Source organism: Rutidosis leptorrhynchoides, chromosome 3, assembly GCF_046630445.1.
Source record: "Rutidosis leptorrhynchoides isolate AG116_Rl617_1_P2 chromosome 3, CSIRO_AGI_Rlap_v1, whole genome shotgun sequence".
Classification (NCBI taxonomy): domain Eukaryota; kingdom Viridiplantae; phylum Streptophyta; class Magnoliopsida; order Asterales; family Asteraceae; genus Rutidosis; species Rutidosis leptorrhynchoides.
In genome coordinates, this window is record NC_092335.1 from 69,977,284 (window position 1) to 70,001,402 (window position 24,119).

Below are 24,119 nucleotides of genomic sequence, written 5' to 3' on the forward strand. Positions count from 1 at the left end.
AATGTCTTTACAACGATAATCGTTATATATATGTCTCGCTTAAAAATCATTAAGTTAGTAGTCTTGTTTTTACATATGTAGTTCATTGTTAATATACTTAATGATATGTTTACTTATCATAATATCATGTTAACTATATATATATATATATATATATATATATATATATATATATATATATATATATATATATATATCCATATATATGTCATCATATAGTTTTTACAAGTTTTAACGTTCGTGAATCACCGGTCAACTTGGGTGGTCAATTGTCTATATGAAACCTATTTTAATTAATCAAGTCTTAACAAGTTTGATTGCTTAACATGTTGGAAATATTTAATTATGTAAATATCAATCTCAATTAATATATATAAACATGGAAAAGTTCGGGTCACTACAAATGCAATGTTTGTAAAATGTATCATATAGAGGTCAAGTACCTCGCGATGTAATCAACTATTGTGAATCATTTGTAATCGATATGGACTTCGTCCGGATGGATTAGGACGGGTTGCTTCAGTTGGTATCAGAGCGATGGTCTTAGCGAACCAGGTCTTGCATTAGTGTGTCTAAATGATAGTTGTTAGGATGCATTAGTGAGTCTGGACTTCGACCGTGTCTGCATGTCAAAAGTTTTGCTTATCATTTCTAGTCGAAAATCAACTTCTTATCATCCTTAAAGTCTAGACACATCTTACTGCCTCTATTGCATAAATAGTGTATAGATAAATTCGTATCTTAGCGTATCTGTTACTGTAAGCCTTTCCTGACATATTCCGTAGATTCCTCCGTAACTTATGGGATTTTAGTATTATATATATGCATATGTAAATTATGTATTGCAGGGTACTCATCTACATCCTATAATCTATTTTATATCAAAAATCTTTCATCTGATTGTACGAGATGGATCCCTCAACCAGTTCGAATCCCTCGGATTCCGATATGGAGTCCCACTCCAGCTCCGAAAGCAGCGTCACCAGAATGAATCAATCAATCAGCCATCCCCAATTCATCTGATGGGTTCATCGTCTACTCAATCAATGGAGACGAGTAGAAGGCGATCCTTTCCACCCTTCAACCATATTCCCTTATTGGCAAAGAACCTAAAGCACTTACCAGTGAACCTACTAGAAACACCATTTTCACCCTCATTTCTAGGATATCTCGCAACGATTATATAATATCTACAATTCTAAACCTTATTCATCCGCTTATTCCGACCAACAATCATCCCGGAATAATAGAAGAATTCAACGAACTTCGCGCTCGAGTAATCGATTTGAAAAATATGGTGCAAAAAGTACCAGCTTCAGCAACATTACCGGCATCAACAGTACCACCAACAACAACATCCGCATCCCAAACCTCAATTTCACAATCTGTCCCACGAACATCAACATCGTACGCACCATAGATATCAAGGAGTACCAACAGCAATGAACGATGAAGTATTGATCCATAACTTCATCAATATTCTGCGAAAAATATGTGGATCCTAATAGTTTTAGAGATTACTTATTCTAGCTCAAATCAAAAATCAAATGAGTCCAATATTATATTGACTCATTAAATCCATAATTACATCTGAAGAAAATACATATATATATATATATATTTTCATAAAGATTGTAATTAAAAATTCTTTTGTACAAACTGTTAATGGTGAAAATATTTTAACGGATAGGTAATACTCGAGGAATATTTAGATCTCACATTAATAAGTTACACTGTACACTCTTCAATTCAGATTCAACAGTCATTAACAACACTGCTAAAATTCACACATATATATATCCGTTCACCAAAGAACAACTATTTTTCATCCAAGTTCAATTTCATATTTGGATTTTGACCGATCAGAATCCAAGTCAAGATTTGACAAGTGGCATAATGAAGAAAATAATGAACAAAATAAAATTGATTAGTAACCAATTAATTAACTACGAAAAACTTTAAAACCATATTAACCAAATCTTAGCTAATTGTTCCTAGCTAACTGTTCCTACATGACTATTTCCTTAAAATATACTAGTTTTGGTTGAACTATTGGACTATTGGAGTACTATCATTGGACAATTAAAAAGTATTAAAAGAGTAGGAAATATTAATTACAACACATTTTGATTTAAAAGATTGAAAACAAATTACATCTACTACAGTTAAATATTTCCTCAAGTTTGCCAATTGATTTCGTCTTAAACATCATTTGTATCTCCACGATTACATTCTGCGTTCAAACCTTTCATGATTCTTGAAAACACCTCAATCGAGAGGATGAACCAATGACACTTCATCTACAGAAGGAAAGATTTATGCATATAGTTATACACCTGAAAAACTCTCGGAAACTGAGTAAACACTTAACACATAGCTGTGTTAATTCCTTTAGTGTTATTGTTACCCAACATAACTTTGCAATCCCTTTCCAAATTAGCCAATTTTGTCATAGCTCCAACAAGTCAACTTCGACTTTTCACACGGATTAGCTTATTATAACCCATATATATAAGTTGCCTTTCATCATCGATGTCGGAAAACCGTTTATATTTCACTACATTAGCAGTAAACTTAACAGCAACATCATTGATCTTTGACTTTATGAAAAGTTATTATATTCATTGAAATCCTATCATCTACTCATTTGCATCTGATAACGAGAATTGTAGTACCAAATACCGAGAATCAGCAATGAGTATTTTGAAATCTCGCAGCATGTCTATATCAACAGTTATATGTAAACATATAACATTTATCTCTTAGAACTATGATCTTCCATTCTAAAATTCTGAAAAGCACCCAGTCTGCGAATTAATACTCTGAACTTTGAAAAAGCTGAATACGGCAGCAAAAACTATACACGACCTTAACCGTCAAAAATTGATGATAAAGAATGGAGTATTGGAAACACTCAATAGAAAATTTAGTACCGAAAAGCGGATTATGCGAAACTATGAAGGAAACCGTGGACAAATCACAAAGAATAAGTTTGACTTCAAAGAATCTAAATAATTCAATGCCTGCCAAAGTCTTTAGCGAATATCTTGCTTCTTACTCTAGACCCTTGCGGACTAGAGTCTCCATCATCCTCTGATCTTAGATATTTAAAGATATTATCGTATCTTTCATTATAAATATCCTCCATATTTCTGAAGATATTTTCATAACTATTCTTATCTGAAATCATTAATCTTTCCATGCTATCAGTGTTACATCATATAGAAACTGTTAGTTTCTATATTCTGTAAACTTTCGAGTTTAAAATAGGAATGTTATTGAAATAATGTTGGAAACTGATGCATAAGTTAGTATAATATAATGACACTTGATCAACGTGATTATATTACAGTAAGTCATGCTGAGTTTCTAAATGGAACATGATGATTCACAGACTATAACGTCATCATGTGCCATGTTACATAACTCTTTCATTCTACTTAACTCCTGAACAAATCAAGAAAATGTATTCTTGATGGTTCTATCTTCCGTGATGTTGATAAATTTGAAAATCAAATCGTGCTATCACGTTCCTTCCTGCTTAGAACATTATAATTAGTCGAAACTCTATATCTATAATTTCTGGACCATTATTCGCTGGATTTAAAGTCGGGAAGATAAAACAAAAGCATGAAGCTTTAAAATATCGATGAGGGTATAAATCACAGTAAATTGGAGAGAGTATTAACTGTGGATGTCAATGATTATGGAAAGATAGAAGCAGAGACTTCGAAGTATAAGGGAAAATATAAAAAAATCCAATAACAACCCAGAAGTTTCAAACCGTGGATATTAATACGAATAGCAATATAAAGACACGGTAGAATTAAGAATAGAATCATCCCAATGTAATAGTAATAATAAACAGATTTTTCTGGTAGAAGATTGAAAAGAAGGGTGACAGAAATGATGATTAAGAAAACATCAAGGATTAGAACGGGATTAAGCATTTTCACGATCTTTTGGATGTAAGAACCATGAAAGAAAGTATAGGAATGGTGAAAATTATGGAACGGGGAGAGTTTAATTTATAATGGAAATATCAGTCAGAGTAATCGAGGCGGATCACCATAATTAATTACAGAGATCTTAATTTCCTTACTCACCGATGAATCAAATCTGTTAGATTTCGAAGATTTTCTTTAAATCCCTTGAATTCCGGAATTCAACCAAGACAACGTCAAAAGTTAAGACGCACCTTATTTTCTAATTTCCACCGTGACTACGTCAAAAGTTAAATCTCTATCTCAATCTGTTGTGACAACTTCATTCGTACACTTCATCTAATCGAATAGTTTTATCTATATTAGTCAATAATGATAAAACTCAATTTATCAACTCATATTTGTCATGAAAACATTTTTATTGTTAGTCATGACCACCTCACTCAAATTTCGGGGCGAAATTTCTTTAACGGGTAGGTACTGTGACGACCCGGGAATTTCCGACCAAATTTAAACCTGAATCTTATTTGATTTCGATACGATAAGCAAAGTCTATTTAACTGAGTCTCAAAATATTTGAACTCTGTTTCATAAATGCATTTGACCTTGACTATTTTCGACGATTCACGAACAACTATTTGTAAACAGATATGTAAATACATATGTAGATATAATAAGAAACATAAGTATATACATAATATTTGGAATTAATAAAGTATACTTTAAATTAATTGAAACTTAAAAAGTAAAAATAAAAATTAGAATAATTGGGACTGCTATTAGAATACATATATATACATATACTTGTTATTATGAAACTATATATGATTTCTATTGTATATATATAATATATAAATATCAGAAGTTCGACAAATGTTATCATACGATATATGATTATTAAATATTACATAGTTAATAAGATATAATATTAACACATTAAACTTACTTATAAATTTAAATATAATTACTATATCACGTACATAAATATTAATAGTAATATCAGAATTAATAATATTGTTATATATAACATATAAATATGAAAATTATTATGAAGAGTTGTTATATTATTATCATTAACAATTTTATTAATAACATTAATATTATTATAATTAGTAGTATTATTAGTATTATTAATATTATTACCATTTCATTATCATATTTAGTCATTAATAAGATTAATTATTATTAGTATTGTTATTATTATTATTAATATTAACATACTACTATTTTATTAATTATTATTATTAAAACATATATTTATAGAAACAGGTGTATAGGCGTGTATATATATCCCCATCTGCTTCTTCTTTTTTTATTTTTTTTTCTGAATTCTCTGCTCCTCCGTGATTATCTATTGATAATTAATCTCACCATCAAACTGTAGTTGTTTTTGTTTTTATGCATTTGAACAGATTACAAATCGAATCCCATTAATCAGATACAAACAAAGGATATTACCTTTAGCTATTTTTTTTTATTTCTGCTCCTCACTGATTTGTACTTGTGGACGACTTTAACAACTCCATAAACCAATTCAATCGTCATTTGATTTACCCATTCGATCTTACATTATCAACCATCACTTACCAGTATCATTTACAAACTTTATTTTGTAGAATTAAATAAAAAAATTTTTTTGAAGAACACAGAAACAAGCTCTGCTCGTACTATTTTTTTTTTTTTTTTTTGAAAACCTTGATTTCGAAATCAAATGCAAAAAGTAATAATGCAGAGTCATTAGAAATCCTACGTTAAAACTTTCTGCGAAGATTCAATCCCAAATTCCTTATATCAATTCTTAAATTTTAGAGTCAAAGTTTTTGGAACAAAAGTCAAATGAATCGTTCATCAAGAAATTCGCGTTCGATTTTGCATTTTAGATAAAATTGTTGATTGGGAAAGTTTACAGGAACAAATTGTGATGACCCGGGAATTTCCGACCAAATTTAAACTTAATCTTATATGATTTAGACACGATAAGTAAAGTCTATTTAATAGAATCTCAAAAATTTTTGAACTATTTCATGTATACATCTGACCTTTGACTATTCTCGACGATTCACGAACAATAGTTTGTAAATAAATATGTATATGTACAAATGTAAGTTCATATAATAATTTGGGATTTTAAAATATAATTTAAACATTAAGAATTAAATATGTAAAATAAGAAACAATAATAATTAAGTATAATTTAAAAACAAATGTATATATATATACATATGATATATATGCATAAATATTATTATAGGAATGTTGTAATTTATCTAGGATACATAAATTATTCAATTATGATATTATAAGTATTACATAACTAATAAATATAATATTGTTATATTAAATTTAATTATGAGTTAAAATATAGTTATTATATCACTTTCTTTATTAATATTGATATCAGTATTAATAACTGTAATAATTTAATATATAGTACATATATATAAGTTTTGGAATGTATAAATTGTTATATCAATATTATTATTCTTAAAATTATCAATTTTATTTATCATTATCATTACCCTTATTAGTATCATATTATTATTATCTTTATCGAATGTATTATTGTTAATATTGATATTATTAATTGTATTGTTAATATTATTATTAGGAGCTAACAATTTTTTTTATTATTATTAACATTTCTATTATTATCATGGTAACTTATTAACAACACTCTTATTAATATCATTATCACTACTTTTTATTATCACTCTTATTATTATTATAGATATTATTATTAATTGTATTTTAGATTAAGATTATTATATATAATTATAAATAATAATTATTAATAAAAAAAGTACATGAAATTTGGCTGTATATGTTTGGAAAGGAATTCTGTTACATCTCCTAATTGATTCTGTAGCTGGTTTTTGTCTAAATCCTCTTTAGTTGTTACATATTCCATTCGAACGTACCAATCAGGGGAATTCAACAAAGTGAATTTATTTATTTATTCATTTATTTATTTTTTTTCTCTGAATGAACCTGGCTCACGGCCAAATTATTATAAATCCATCCAGCTTTTAGATGATAAAGATAAAATCATACTCAGTTCTTCATCCTCATTAAACCTTTATAAATTATAACAGCTCCATTGTTAATTTAAACAATTTTTTTTTTTAAAAAAAAAGACGGGCACTCTGCTAGAACAAGAAAATTGGATAGTTTGATTTCGTGTTTATTTTTAAAATCTAACATTGCAGTTTTGTTATAAACTCTTTGGTGAATCTTTCTGCAAAAACTCAAATTCCAATTCCTCATATCAACTCCTAATTTTCGAGTCAAAGTTTCGTTTCAAAAAGTCAAATGTATGAACAATCATCAAATTCGAGTTCATACAGTTGTTTTAAGTTAAATTGATGTTTGATAAAGTTTTTAAGATCGATTTGAAATATAGTTCATGTTTTAATCTGAGGCTATTACTTCCTAGAAATTGAAATCAATTTTTTTTTCTTCTTCTTAAACAGCGACAGTATCTGCAATTTTTTTTTTCTTCTTCGCTTTCAATTAATTCTAGGAATGATATAGGTTGTTTATATATTAGTTGAAGATCCTAAAACCGTGGATTGATTTGATTTGATTCGGGTCCAGGGATTTAGATGAAGAAGAAGAAGGAATTAGAGTAACATAATTAAAAAGATTAAATAGGATTGGACTTATGAATATTTCAGAAATGAATGGGACGGATGAGTGGTTAAGTGTTGGTGTGGGTGAGCGGGAGGTCATGGGTTCGAGCCCGGTTCGGGGCATTCTTTTATTTAAAGCTTCTAAGGTAGTTCTTTTTATTAAAATTATATTTATTTATTAGTATTGTTATTATTATTAATGTATAATTATTATTATTGTTATCATAATTATTACTATTATTATTATTTCTAAGTAATTATTATTATTATTATTATTATTATTATTATTATTATGTTAGTTATTATTAATATTAAAGAAATGATTATTAATATAGTTTAGAATATTAACACCTTTATTATTATTACTAGTATCATCATTTAAAAATGTATTAGAAGTATTATCATTTCTAATCTTATTGATATTATTATTATTATTATTATTATTATTATTATTATTATTATTATTATTATTATTATTATTATTATTATGGTATTATTATTGTTAGTATTATTATCATTATGATTTCGAAGTTATTAAACATGTAAATAACATAAATATAATAAAAGATGTTATGTTAAAGAATATACAAATTGATTATAATCATATGAATACATGTAGATTATGATTTTGATTACAAAACTATATTTTTGTTTATAAAAATTATGTACTTAAAGGTATACATATTACATATACCATAATTATATTAACATTTCATATCATTGCATTTCAAACTAATATATATATTTTTCCTATAAATACCTTCGTATAACAAATTACTAATTTTAAATAATACTAATCATATATATAAATATATGGACATATATATTAATGTAACTAAATGAATAGATATAAATTACTTTAAGATATAGATATATACACAAAATAAATATATATCACATATAACTTAAGATATAATATAAGTATATGTTTTAATTGGAAGTTAATATAAATCCTATATAAATACAAAAATATATAAGTAATACATATTAACAAATAAAAATTATGTGATTTCCGTTATATGTTTTAATATATATACAAATGATATAGGTTCGTGAATCCGAGGCCAACCTTGCATTGTTCAAAGTCGTCATATGTATTTTTACTACAAAATACAGTATTGTGAGTTTCATTAATCCCTTTTTAAATGTTTTTGCAATATATATTTTTGGGACTGAGAATACATGCGCTGTTTTTTATAACTGTTTTACGAAATAGACACAAGTACGTGAAACTACATTATATGGTTGAATTATCGAAATCGAATATGCCCCTTTTTATTAAGTCTGGTAATCTAAGAATTAGGGAACAGACACCCTAACTGACGCGAACTCTAAAGATAGATCTATCGGGCCCAACAAGCCCCATCCAAAGTACCGGATGCTTTAGTACTTCGAAATTTATATCATGTCCGAAGGAGGATCCCGGAATGATGGGGATATTCTTATATGCATATTGTGAATGTCGGTTACCAGGTGTTCAATCCATATGAATGATATTTTTATCTCTATGCATGGGACGTATGTTTATGGGAAATGAAAATATGAAATCTTGTGGTCTATTAAAATTATAAAATGATTATTTACGTTAAACTAATGAACTCACCAACCTTTTGGTTGACACTTTAAAGCATGTTTATTCTCAGGTACGAAAGAAATCTTCCGCTGTGCTTTTGCTCATCTTAGAGATATTAATTGAGTCATTCATGACATATTTCAAAAGACGTTGCATTCGAGTCGTTGAGTTCATAAAGATTATTATTAAATCAATTATAGTAAGATATGTTATGAAATGGTATGCATGTCATCAACTTTAGATGAAATGAAAGATTGTCTTTTCAAAACGAATGCAATGTTTGTAAAATGTATCATATAGAGGTCAAGTACCTCGCGATGTAATCAACTGTTGTGAATCGTTTATAATCGATAAGGACTTTGTCCGGATGGATTAGGACGGGTCCTCACACAAATTAGAACCTTTTTCATTTAGAAGTTGTGATCTAAAACCTCTTTAATTTTAACAATCGAATTAGAGTTCAAACGGGTATACAATGGTCTGATATAATTAATTTTATTAGTTTCTGTTTTTGATTAAACTGATTAAACCGTAGACATACGTTTCTGTTTCAATTTTTGATATAGTTCGAATTTGAAAACTCGTTTGTATCATAAATTGGTCCTGGTTCGATCTTGGGTTTTAAAGAAGAAGAAGAGAGGAGGGAACAGACGGGTTAAAAAGAATTAAAATGGGGATTACACAAGAAAAACGGTTACAGCATGATGGTTGGAGGGTGGTGTCGGGTTTCGAGAGGTCGGGGGTTCGAGTCTCGCATGAGGCACAAATTTTTTTTACACCCTTTTCCTAAGGTAGTTTCTATTGTATTATTATTATTATTATTATTATTATTATTATTATTATTATTATTTGCTAGTATTATGTATTGTTGTTATAATTGTTAGTATTACTGTTATTATTATTTTTTTTTTATGAACATAATACAAATTATCACTATAAATATTATTATTAGTATCATATTACATATTGTTAGTAATATTATAGTATTATCAACAAAGGTATTAGTAATAATGTCATTATTGTTGTTAACATGATTATTAGAATGATTATAATTAAACTTATAACCATAATTAACAAAATAGATATCTCTATAATTATTATTATTATCACTATTAACATAAGTACTACTATTATTAATATTATCATTATCATTATTAGTATTATTATTGAAAATTATTATTTTTACAACTATATTATTGCTAAGAGAATCATTATTAGTAAAACTATCATTTTTTATCATAGGTATTAATATCTTTACCTTAATAGTATTATAAATAGTAATTTTACAAACAAAAGAGACTTATATGTAAAAATTATATTACATACTATATTTTTATATGAAATATTATTAACTATAATAATAACTAAATTACATATAGTGTATAAAAATATTTTAATATATTATAAGTAATAATAAACACATATATAAATATTGAATTCAACACATTATATATATATATAACAATAAGTTACAATTTAATAATATATTATAATAAATATATATATACAACACTGTTCAATTACAATTATATGTGTTAATATATATATACATGATATAGGTTCGTGAATCCGAGGCCAACCCTGCATTGTTCAGTTGTTCAATATAGCCGTATGTATTTTTACTACAAAATACAGTATGGTGAGTTTCATTACTCCCTTTTTAAATGTTTTTGCAATATATATTTTTGGGACTGAGAATACATGCGCTGCTTTTATAAATGCTTTACGAAATAGACACAACTGATCAAAACTACATTCTATGGTTGAATTATCGAAATCGAATATGCCCTTTTTATTAAGTCTGGTAATCTAAGAATTAGGGAACAGACACCCTAATTGACGCGAACTCTAAAGGTAGATCTATTGGGTCTAACGAACCCCATCCAAAGTACCGGATGCTTTAGTACTTCGAAATTTATATCATGTCCGAAGGAGGATCCCGGAATGATGGGGATATTCTTATATATGCATCTTGTTAATGTCGATTACCAGGTGTTCACCATATGAATGATTTTTATCTCTATGTGTGGGATGTGTATTGAAACATGAAATCTTGTGGTCTATTAAAATATTGAAATGATTGTTATGATAAACTAATGAACTCACCAACCTTTTGGTTGACACTTTAAAGCATGTTTATTCTCAGGTACGAAAGAAATCTTCCGCTGTGCATTTGCTCATTTTAGAAATATTACTTGAAGTCATTCATGGCATGTTTCAAAAGACGTTGCATTCGAGTCGTTGAGTTCATCAAGATTATTATTAAGTCAATTATAGTTGAACATATTATGAAATGGTATGCCTGCCGTCAACTTTCGATGTAATGAAAGATTGTCTTTTCAAAAACGAATGCAATGTTTGTAAAATGTATCATATAGAGGTCAAGTACCTCGCAATGTAATCAACTATTGTGAATCATTTGTAATCAATATGGACTTCGTCCGGATGGATTAGGACGGGTCGCTTCACTTCGGTTCCATCAAATTCCAAAGGTTTGCAGGCAGTGAATTCTTTGTAGGAGCATCCTACACGATTTCTTGCGCCGTTAGCTGCGTTGCTAGATTCAGAGTTATTGTTGGTACGTAGCGCAGCCTGTACTGCGGCTATGTTTGCAGCAAGAAAGGTACGAAATTCCTCTTCGCTCATATTCATGGTGTGTTGAGTAGTCGGTGCCATTTCCTTCAAAATAGCCAACTGAATCGAGTTAATCATACAGAATATTAAGAGTAGTCAATAGTATTTCATAGCATAATATGAACTCATTTATAAAAGCTTTTTCTTCATATTATTATTTTATAAGTTTAAATTCGGGTACTACCTACCCGTTAAGTTCATACTTAGTAGCTAATATACAATTCAACTACTACAATTCCATATGAAAAACTGATTATAATAATATATCACATACAAATATTCTTCAAACTTACAACTTCGCTATATTACATATAACATGAAATATAGTACACTTTGATACATGACAGTTTCAGTTTCGAAGATAAATCTAGTTAATACGCAAGTTGTTCAGCAAAGGAAATAAAGACACGTAATTCATAAGTCCAGAAACAAGTCATGCATTCTGGTTTTACTAAGACGACTTCCCATCCTTGGTCTTATGGAAAATAACCGTTATGACCATTGGCTAGGCAACATGTTGTAATGTCATCAAAAGGACGAGGGTTTTCTAATGTCCAACAGCCCCGTAATAGTCTAAAAACCTTATTTCTCACCCCAACTACTGAATCTGTCACTTGTGGGAAGGTTTTATTTAAAAGTTACAATCCGATGTTCTTTTTCTCACTTTGGTAAGAAGCGAACATCACTAACCCGTAAGCATAACATGCTTCTTTATGTGCATGTTAGAAGCTCTTTCTAATTCACGAAATCCTATATTGGGATATGTTGAGTCAAAATAGGTTCTTAACCCGTAGCGTAAAATTACATTTGGGTTCCCCGCATTTAACGCTTTAAAGGAAAAACGGCGTAACTTACGGTCTCCCCAATGTGATATACCCCACCTATCAAAGAAAAGCCTTTTATAAACTAAGGCATTTCTGAAAATTCTTTCAAATGTTTGACAAGTTAATTTTGCCATAATTAATTGTGCTGATGAATTCTGATCGACTCTAGACAAGATTTCCTCTATCATATCCTCTGGTAGATCTTCTAAAATATTCGGTTGTCTACCCTTAACGTCCATTTTGTTTTTATACTGTAAAATAGACAAGGATTAGATTCGTAAAAGATAATTAACAAACAATACAAGCAATTTTTACATAGAATATAAAAGTACAAGCACACTATAATACATATAATACACACATGATTACAACCCTCTAATCTGAATCACTGGTTTCTTCTTCTTCGGACTTTGTTCGTTTTCCTAATTTTCTAGGAATATATGGTGTTCCTCTAATACGAGCCGTCGTTTTCCATAATGGTTTAGAAAAACCTGGTGGTTTAGAGGTTCCTGGGTCATTGTTACATTTTAGGAAATACGGATGTTGCCGATACATATAAAGTTCATCGGGGTTGGAATCGGGTTTCTCTATTTTTATACCTTTTCCCTTATTATTTTCTTTCGCTTTATTAAATTGGGTCGAGGTAATTTCTATAACATCATCGGAATCCTCATCGGGATCCGATTCATCGGAAAATTGGTAATCTTCCCAATATTTTGCTTCCTCGGCGGAAACACCATTGACCATTATTAACTTTGGTCCGTTGGTTGAGGATTTTCTTTTATTTAATCGATTTACTATAGGTATCAATATTTCTTCCTCCGGAACCTCTTCTTCTGGTTCCTCCTCTTCCGATTCCTCCTCTTCCGGTTCCTCCTCTTCCGGTTCCTCCTCTTCCGGTTCCTCCTCTTCTGGTTCCTCTTCGGGAATTTGTGAATCTTCCCAAAATATATTCGACTCTTCATTATTATTAGGTGAATCAATGGAATTTGTACTAGTGGTAGACATCTATCACACAATATCAAACACATTAAGAGGTTAATATATCACATAATATTTACATGTTAATAATATATAGTTTCCAACAAAAAAAATGTTAAGCAATCGTTTTTGAAGAAAAACACGGTCGAAGTCCAGACTCACTAATGCATCCTAACAAACTTAGTAAGACACACTAATGCAATTTTCTGGTTCTCTAAGACCAATTCTCGGATACCAACTGAAATGTCCCGTTCATATTGATTATAAACGTTCCATATTAATTGATTTCGTCGCGAGGTTTTGACCTCTATATGAGATGTTTTTCAAAGACTGCATTCATTTTTAAAACAACCATAACCTTTATTTTATCGATAAAGGTTTAAAAAGCATTACGTAGATTATCAAATAATGATAATCTAAAATATACCGTTTACACACGACCATTACATAATGGTTTACAATAAGAATATATTACATCAAAAATACGTTTCTTGAATGCAGTTTTTACATAATATCATACAAGCATGGACTCCAAATCTTGTCCTTATTTTAGTATGCAACAGCGGAAGCTCTTAATAATCACCTGAGAATAAACATGCATAAAACGTCAACAAAAAATGTTGGTGAGTTATAGGTTTAACCTATATATTCTCAAATCATAATAATAGACCACAAGATTTCATATTTCAATATACATCCCATACATAGAGATAAAATTCATTCATATGTTGAACACCTAGTAACCGACATTAACAAGATGCAGATAAGAATATCCCCTATCATTCCGGGAAATCCTTCGGACATGATAAAAATGAATTCGAAGTACTAAAGCATCCGGTACTTTGGATGGGGTTCGTTAGGCCCAATAGATCTATCTTTAGGATTCGCGTCAATAAGTAGATCGGTTTACTAATTCTTAGGTTACCAAGCAAAAGGGGCATATTCGGCTTCGATCATTCACCCATATAATGTAGTTTCATTTACTTGTGTCTATTTCGTAAAACATTTATAAAACTGCATGTATTCTCATCCCAAAATATTAGATTTTAAAAGTGGGACTATAACTCACTTTCACAGATTTTTACTTCATCGGGAAGTAAGACTTGGCCACTGGTCGATTCACGAACCTATAACAAATATGTACATATATATCAAAGTATGTTCAAAATATATTTACAACACTTTTAATACATTTTGATGTTTTAAGTTTTTTAAGTCAGCTGTCCTCGTTAGTAACCTACAACTAGTTGTCCATAGTTAGATATACAGAAATAAATTGATATATATATTATCTTGAATCAATCCACGACCCAGTGTATACAAATTTCAGTCTAGATCACAACTCAAAGTATATATATTTTTGGAATCAACCTCAACCCTGTATAGCTAACTCCAACATTACTGCATATAGAGTGTCTATGGTTGTTCCAAATAATATATATACATGGGTCGATATGATATGTCAAAACATTTGCATACGTGTCTATGGTATCCCAAGATTACATAATATATTAGAATACATGTATAATACAATATAAGTTAGCTAGGATATGATTTGTATAGAATTGTTACAATATTTCCCGTAGCTACAACAATCAAAAAAATATCCAATCTTGTTTTACCCATAACTTCTTCGTTTTAAATCCGTTTTGAGTGAATCAAATTGCTATGGTTTCATATTGAACTCTATTTTATGAATCTAAACAGAAAAATTATAGGTTTATAGTCGGAAATATAAGTTACAAGTCATTTTTGTAAGAGGTAGTCATTTCAGTCGAAAGAACGACGTCTTGATGACCATTTTGAAAAACAAACTTCCACTTTGAGTTTAACCATGATTTTTGAATATAGTTTCATGTTCATAAGAAAAATTATTTTCTTAGAAGAACAACTTTTAAATCAAAGTTTATCATAGTTTTTAATTATCAAACCCAAAACAGCCCGCGGTGTTACTACGACGGCGTATGTCCGGTTTTACGGTGTTTTTCGTGTTTCCAGGTTTTAAATCATTAAGTTAGCATATCATATAGATATAGAACACGTGTTTAGTTGATTTTAAAAGTCAAGTTAGAAGGATTAACTTTTGTTTGCGAACGAGTTTAGAATTAACTAAACTATGTTCTAGTGATTTCAAGTTTAAACCTTCGAATAAGATAGCTTTATATGTATGAAGCGAATGATGTTATGAACATCATTACTACCTTAAGTTTTGTGGATAAACCTACTGGAAAAGAGATAAATGAATCTAGCTTCAAAGGATCCTTGGATGGCTTGAAAGTTCTTGAAGCAGAATCATGACACGAAAACAAGTTCAAGTAAGATTTCCACTCGAAATAAGATTGTTATAGTTATAGAAATTGAATCAAAGTTTGAATATGAGTATTACCTTGTATTATAAAGATATCTTACTATAAATAAGAAAGATTTCTTGAGGTTGGATGATCACTTTACAAGATTGGAAGTAAGCTAGCAAACTTGGAAGTATTCTTGATTTTATGAAACTAGAACTTATAGAATTTATGAAGAACACTTAGAACTTGAAGATAGAACTTGAGAGAGATCAATTAGATGAAGAAAATTGAAGAATGAAAGTGTTTGTAGGTGTTTTTGGTCGTTGGTATAAGGATTAGATATAAAGAATATGTAATTTTGTTTACATGTAAATAAGTCATGAATGATTACTAATATTTTTGCAATTTTATGAGATATTTCATGCTAGTTGCCAAATGATGGTTCCCACATGTGTTAGGTGACTCATATGGGCTGCTAAGAGCTGATCATTGGAGTGTATATACCAATAGTACATATATCTAAAAGCTGTGTATTGTACGAGTACGAATACGGGTGCATACGAGTAGAATTTTTGATGAAACTGAACGAGGATGTAATTGTAAGCATTTTTGTTAAGTAGAAGTATTTTTATAAGTGTCTTGAAGTCTTTCAAAAGTGTATGAATACATATTAAAACACTACATGTATGAATACATATTATAATATATAAATATATCTTAGTATGATATATATGCAATTAAATGTTGTTACAACGATAATCGTTACATATATGTCTCGTTTCGAAATCATTAAGTTAGTAGTCTTGTTTTTTACATATGTAGTTCATTGTTAATACACTTAATGACATGTTTACTTATCATTTATCATGATTAAACATAGTGTATCAATATCTTAATATGATTCATATGTAGTGACCCGAACTTTTCCATGTTTATATATATTAATTGAGATTGATATTTACATGATTAAATGTTTCCAATATGTTAAGCAATCGAACTTGTTAAGATTTGATTAATTGAAATATGTTTCATATAGACAATTGACCACCCAAGTTGACCGGCGATTCACGAACGTTAAAACTTGTAAAAACGACATGACGATATATATATGGATATACATATGGTTAACATGAGATTATGATAAGTAAGTATCTCCATAAGTATATTAACAATGAGTTATATACATATAAACAAGACTACTAACTTAAGGATTTCGAAACGAGACATATATGTAACGATTATCGTTGTAACAACATTTAAATGTATATATATCATATTACGATATATTAATATATCATAATATCATGATAATATAATAATTTAACATCTCATTAGATATAATAAACAATGGGTTAACAACATTAATTGAGATCGTTAACTTAAAGGTTTCAAAACAACACTTACATGTAACGACTAACGATGACTTAACGACTCAGTTAAAATGTATATACATGTAGTGTATTTAGATGTATTAAAATACTTTTGGAAGACTTCAAGACATATATCAAAACACTCATACTTAACGAAAATGGTTACAGTTACTTTCCCATTCTTTTCTTTCATCAAGAATTCTAGTCGTATTTTTACCCGTATTATACATAGCTTCAAAACGTACTTACTATGGGTATATACCAATAGGAACTAGCATGGGATTCCAATCTTGATTATGTCATGTATGACTAATCAATTTTAACTTCTACCATGAGCTAGTCAACTAACTAGAACTCCTTTTAACCCCACTCACCACTCACCAATTACCACTCATCATTCACTCCATTTCACTTCCAATTCTCTTTCTAATTCTCTCTCAACACACCCACACTATTATGAATGTATTTTTCCAGTAGTTAATCATCATCTTCATCAAAAATCACTTCAAGAATCAAGCTATAATCATCATAGGAAGAACACTTCAAGAACACTTCAAAAATCCCTTCAAGTTTACTAATTTACTTCCAAGCTTTCTAATCCATTCCAAGTAATCATCTAAGATCAAGAAACCTTTGTTATATACAGTAGGTTATCTTTCTTATTCAAGTTAATATTCATTTTCAAACTTTGATTCAATTTCTATAACTATAAACTATCTTAATTCGAGTAAAAATCTTACTTGAACTTGTTTTTGTGTCATGATCCTACTTCAAGAACTTTCAAGCCATCCAAGATCTTTTGAAGCTAGATCATTTCTTGTCACTTCCAGTAGGTTTACCTACTAAACTTGAGGTAGTAATGATGTTCATAACATCATTCGATTCATATATATAAAACTATCTTATTCGAAGGTCTAAACTCGTAATCACTAGAACATAGTTTAGTTAATTCTAAACTTGTTCGCAAACAAAAGTTAATCCTTCTAACTTGACTTTTAAAATTAACTAAACACATGTTCTATATCTATATGATATGCTAACTTAATGATTTAAAACCTGGAAACACGAAAAACACCGTAAAACCGGATTTACGCCGTCGTAGTAACACCGCGGGCTGTTTTGGGTTAGTTAATTAAAAACTATGATAAACTTTCATTTAAAAGTTGTTATTCTGAGAAAATGATTTTTATTATGAACATGAAACTATATCCAAAAATTATGGTTAAACTCAAAGTGGAAGTATGTTTTCTAAAATGGTCATCTAGACGTCGTTTTTTCGACTAAAATGACTACCTTTACAAAAACGACTTGTAACTTATTTTTCCGACTATAAACCTATACTTTTTCTGTTTAGATTCATAAAATAGAGTTCAATATTAAACTATAGCAATTTGATTCACTCAAAACGGATTTAAAATGAAGAAGTTATGGGTAAAACAAGATTGGATAATTTTTCTCATTTTAGCTACGTGAAAATTGGTAACAAATCTATTCCAACCATAACTTAATCAACTTGTATTGTATATTATGTAATCTTGAGATACCATAGACACGTATACAATATTTCGACCTATCATGTCGACACATCTATATATATTTCGGAACAACCATAGACACTCTATATGTGAATGTTGGAGTTAGCTATACAGGGTTGAGGTTGATTCCAAAATATGTATAGTTTGAGTTGTGATCAATACTGAGATACGTATACACTGGGTCGTGGATTGATTCAAGATAATATTTATCGATTTATTTCTGTATATCTAACTGTGGACAACTAGTTGTAGGTTACTAACGAGGACAGCTGACTTAATAAACTTAAAACATCAAAATATATTAAAAGTGTTGTAAATATATTTTGAACATACTTTGATATATATGTGTATATTGTTATAGGTTCGTGAATCAACCAGTGGCCAAGTCTTACTTCCCGACGAAGTAAAAATCTGTGAAAGTGAGTTATAGTCCCACTTTTAAAATCTAATATTTTTGGGATGAGAATACATGCAGGTTTTATAAATGATTTACAAAATAGACACAAGTACGTGAAACTACATTCTATGGTTGAATTATCGAAATAGAATATGCCCCTTTTTATTAAGTCTGGTAATCTAAGAATTAGGGAACAGACACCCTAATTGACGCGAATCCTAAAGATAGATCTATTGGGCCTAACAAACCCCATCCAAAGTACCGGATGCTTTAGTACTTCAAAATTTATATCATATCCGAAGGGTGTCCCGGAATGATGGGGATATTCTTATATATGCATCTTGTTAATGTCGGTTACCAGGTGTTCACCATATGAATGATTTTTATCTCTATGTATGGGATGTGTATTGAAATATGAAATCTTGTGGTCTATTGTTACGATTTGATATATATAGGTTAAACCTATAACTCACCAACATTTTTGTTGACGTTTTAAGCATGTTTATTCTCAGGTGATTATTAAGAGCTTCCGCTGTCGCATACTTAAATAAGGACGAGATTTGGAGTCCATGCTTGTATGATATTGTGTAAAAACTGCATTCAAGAAACTTATTTTGTTGTAACATATTTGTATTGTAAACCATTATGTAATGGTCGTGTGTAAACAGGATATTTTAGATTATCATTATTTGATAATCTACGTAAAGCTTTTTAAACCTTTATTGATGAAATAAAGGTTATGGTTTGTTTTAAAAATGAATGCAGTCTTTGAAAAACGTCTCATATAGAGGTCAAAACCTCGCAACGAAATCAATTAATATGGAACGTTTTTAATCAATAAGAACGGGACATTTCAGTTGGTATCCGAGCGTTGGTCTTAGAGAACCAGAATTTTGCATTAGTGTGTCTTATCTAGTTTGTTAGGATGCATTAGTGAGTCTGGACTTCGACCGTGTTTACTTGAAAAATGATTGCTTAACAAATTTTGTTGGAAACTATATATTTTTAACATGTGAATATTATGTGATATATTAATCTCTTAACGCGTTTGATATTATGTGATAGATGTCTACCTCTAGAACAAGTCCCATTGACTCACCTAATAATAATGAAGAGTCAAATGTAAATTGGAATGATTCGTGGACTGATTCACAAGTTCCCGAAGAGGAACCGGAAGAAGAGTCGGAACCGGAAGAAGAATCGGAACCGGAAGAAGAATCGGAACCGGATGAAGAAATAGAACCGGTGGGGGAAATAATAAAACGGTTAAGTAAAAGAAAATCCTCAACCAACCGACCAAGGTTAATTATGGTCAATGGTGTTTCCGCCAAGGAAGCAAAATATTGGGAGGATTACCAATTCTCTGATGAATCGGATTCCGACGAGAATTCCGATGATGTTATAGAAATTACCCCAACTGAATTTAAAAAGGCAAAAGAAAATAATAAGGGAAAGGGCATAAAAATAGAGAAATCTAATTCCAACCCCGATGAACTTTATATGTATCGTCAACCCCCGAAGTCCTTAAGTTGTAACAATGACCCGGGAACCTCTAAACCACCAGGTTTTTCTAAACCAATGTGGATAACGACGGCTCGTATTAGGGGAACATCGTATATCCCTAGAAACTTGGCAAAACGAACCAAAACCGAAGAAGAAGAAACAAGCGAGTCGGAATAAGATAGTTGTATTCGTGTGGTGTAATATAAGTAATATAGTGTGCTTATGCTTTATGATATATGTAAAAATTGCTTGTATTAATAAGTATTTTTTTTTATGAATCTAACTCTTGTCTATTTTACAGTATAAAAACACAAAATGGATAGACAACCCAATATTTTAAGAGACCTACCCGGAGACATGATTGATGAAATCTTGTCTAGAGTCGGTCAAAATTCTTCGGCACAACTATTTAAGGCGAGATCAGTTTGTAAGACATTCGAAGAACGTTCCAAGAATGCCTTAGTTTATAAAAGGCTTTCGTTCGAAAGATGGGGGATATCACATTGGGAAATCCATAACTTACGATGTGTTTACTTTGACGCATATATTGCGGGGAACCCAAATGCTATTTTACGCAATGGGTTAAGAAATTATTTTGACTCAATATATCCGAATATTGGACTTCGTGATTTAGAAAAAGTGGCTAACATGCAACATAAAGAAGCATGTTATGCTTACGGATTAGTAATGTTCGCTTCTCACCAAAGTGAGAACAAGAACATCGGGCTACAACTATTAAACAAAACGTTCCCACAAGTGACGGAGTCGGTAATTAGGGTAAGAAATGAGGTTTTTAGATTGTTACGGGACTGTTGGACATTACGTAACCCTCGTCCCTTTGACGACGTTACAACACGCTGTCTTATCAACGGCCATAACAGTTATGTTCCACAAGACCAAGGATGGGAAGTAATCCTAGTAAAACCAGAATGCATGACTTGTTTCTGGACGTATGAATTACGTGTCTTTATTGCCTTTGCTGAACGACTTGTGTACTAGCTAGAATTATCTTCACAACCATCTTGTATCAAATTTATTGTGTGCTATATTTCATGCTATATGTAAAATAAGCGGTATTGTAAGTTTGTAAAATATTGTGTAAAAGTTTGAACGCGAAATATTATTATAATCAGTTTTTCATATAGAATTATAGTAGTTGAATTGTATATTAGCTACTAAGTATGAACTTAACGGGTAGGTACTACCCGAATTTAAACTTATAAAACGCTAATATGAAGAAAAAGCTTTTATAAATGAGTTCATATTATGCTATGAAATACTATTAACTACTCTTAATATTCTGTATGATTAACTTGTTCCATTTGACTATTTTGAAGGAAATGGCACCGACTACTCGACACACCGTGAATATGAATGAAGAGGAATTCCGTACTTTTCTAGCTTCAAACATAGCCGCAGTACAGGCTGCGCTACATACCAACAATAACCTTGGATCTAGCAGTACAGGAAATCGTGTAGGATGCACCTACAAAGAATTCACTGCCTGCAAACCTTTGGAATTTGATGGAACCGAAGGACCGATCGGATTGAAACGGTGGACCGAGAAGGTCGAATCGGTGTTTGCCATAAGTAAATGTACTGAAGAGGACAAAGTAAAGTACGCTACGCATACCTTCACAGGTTCTGCGTTAACATGGTGGAATACCTATCTAGAGCAAGTGGGACAAGACGATGCGTATGCACTACCGTGGTCAGCATTCAAGCACTTGATGAACGAGAAGTACCGTCCCAGAACCGAGGTCAATAAGCTCAAGACAGAACTTAGAGGGTTACGAACCCAAGGATTTGATATTACCACGTACGAAAGACGATTCACAGAATTGTGCCTATTGTGTCCGGGAGCATTCGAAGATGAGGAAGAGAAGATCGACGCGTTTGTGAAAGGATTACCGGAAAGAATCCAAGAAGATATAAGTTCACACGAGCCCGCCTCCATACAACAGGCATGTAGAATGGCTCACAAACTAGTGAACCAGATTAAAGAAAGAATTAAAGAACAGACTGCTGAAGAGGCCAATGTGAAGCAAGTCAAAAGAAAGTGGGAGGAAAACGGTGATAAGAATCACCAATACAACAACAACAGCAATTACAACAATAATCGAAACAATTATCCCAACAATCGCAACATCAATCGCAACTACAACAAATGGCCCAACAACAACAACAACAACAACAACAACAACAGCAACTACAACAATCATCTCAACAACAATAATAACCGCAACAACAACAACAATCAGAAGCAGCTATGCCAAATGTGTGAAAAGTATCACTCGGGGTTCTGCACCAAATTTTGCAACAAGTGTAAAAGAAATGGTCATAGCGCGGTGAAGTGTGAGGTCTACGGACCAGGGGTTAATAGAACGAAAGGAACAAATGGTGTCGGAACGAGTAATGGCGGAGCAAGTAGTGTCGGAGCAAGTTGTGCCAATGTAGTTTGTTATAAATGTGGAAAACCAGGCCACATTATTAGAAATTTCCCGAACCAGGAGAACACGAATGGACAAGGCCGCGGAAGAGTTTTCAATATTAATGCGGCAGAGGCACAGGAAGACCCGAAGCTTGTTACGGGTACGTTTCTTATTGACAATAAATATGCTTACATTTTATTTGATTCGGGTGCGGATAGAAGCTATATGAGTAGAGATTTTTGTGCTAAATTAAGTTGTCCATTGACGCCTTTGGATAGTAAATTTTTACTCGAATTAGCAAATGGTAAATTAATTTCAGCAGATAATATATGTCGGAATCGAGAAATTAAACTGGTTAGCGAAACATTTAAGATTGACTTGATACCAGTAGAGTTAGGGAGTTTTGATGTGATAATCGGTATGGACTGGTTGAAAGAAGTGAAAGCAGAAATCGTTTGTTACAAAAATGCAATTCGCATTATACGAGAAAAAGGAAAACCCTTAATGGTGTACGGAGAAAAGGGCAACACGAAGCTACATCTTATTAGTAATTTGAAGGCACAAAAACTAATAAGAAAAGGTTGCTATGCTGTTCTAGCACACGTTGAGAAAGTACAAACTGAAGAAAAGAGCATCAATGATGTTCCCGTCGCAAAAGAATTTCCCGATGTATTTCCGAAAGAATTACCGGAATTACCCCCACATCGATCCGTTGAATTTCAAATAGATCTTGTACCAGGAGCTGCACCAATAGCTCGTGCTCCTTACAGACTCGCACCCAGCGAGATGAAATAAACTGCAAAGCCAATTACAAGAACTTTTAGAGCGTGGTTTCATTCGACCAAGCACATCACCGTGGGGAGCTCCTGTTTTGTTTGTCAAGAAGAAAGATGGTACATTCAGGTTGTGTATCGACTACCGAGAGTTGAACAAACTTACCATCAAGAACCGCTACCCACTACCGAGAATCGACGACTTATTTGATCAACTACAAGGCTCGTCTGTT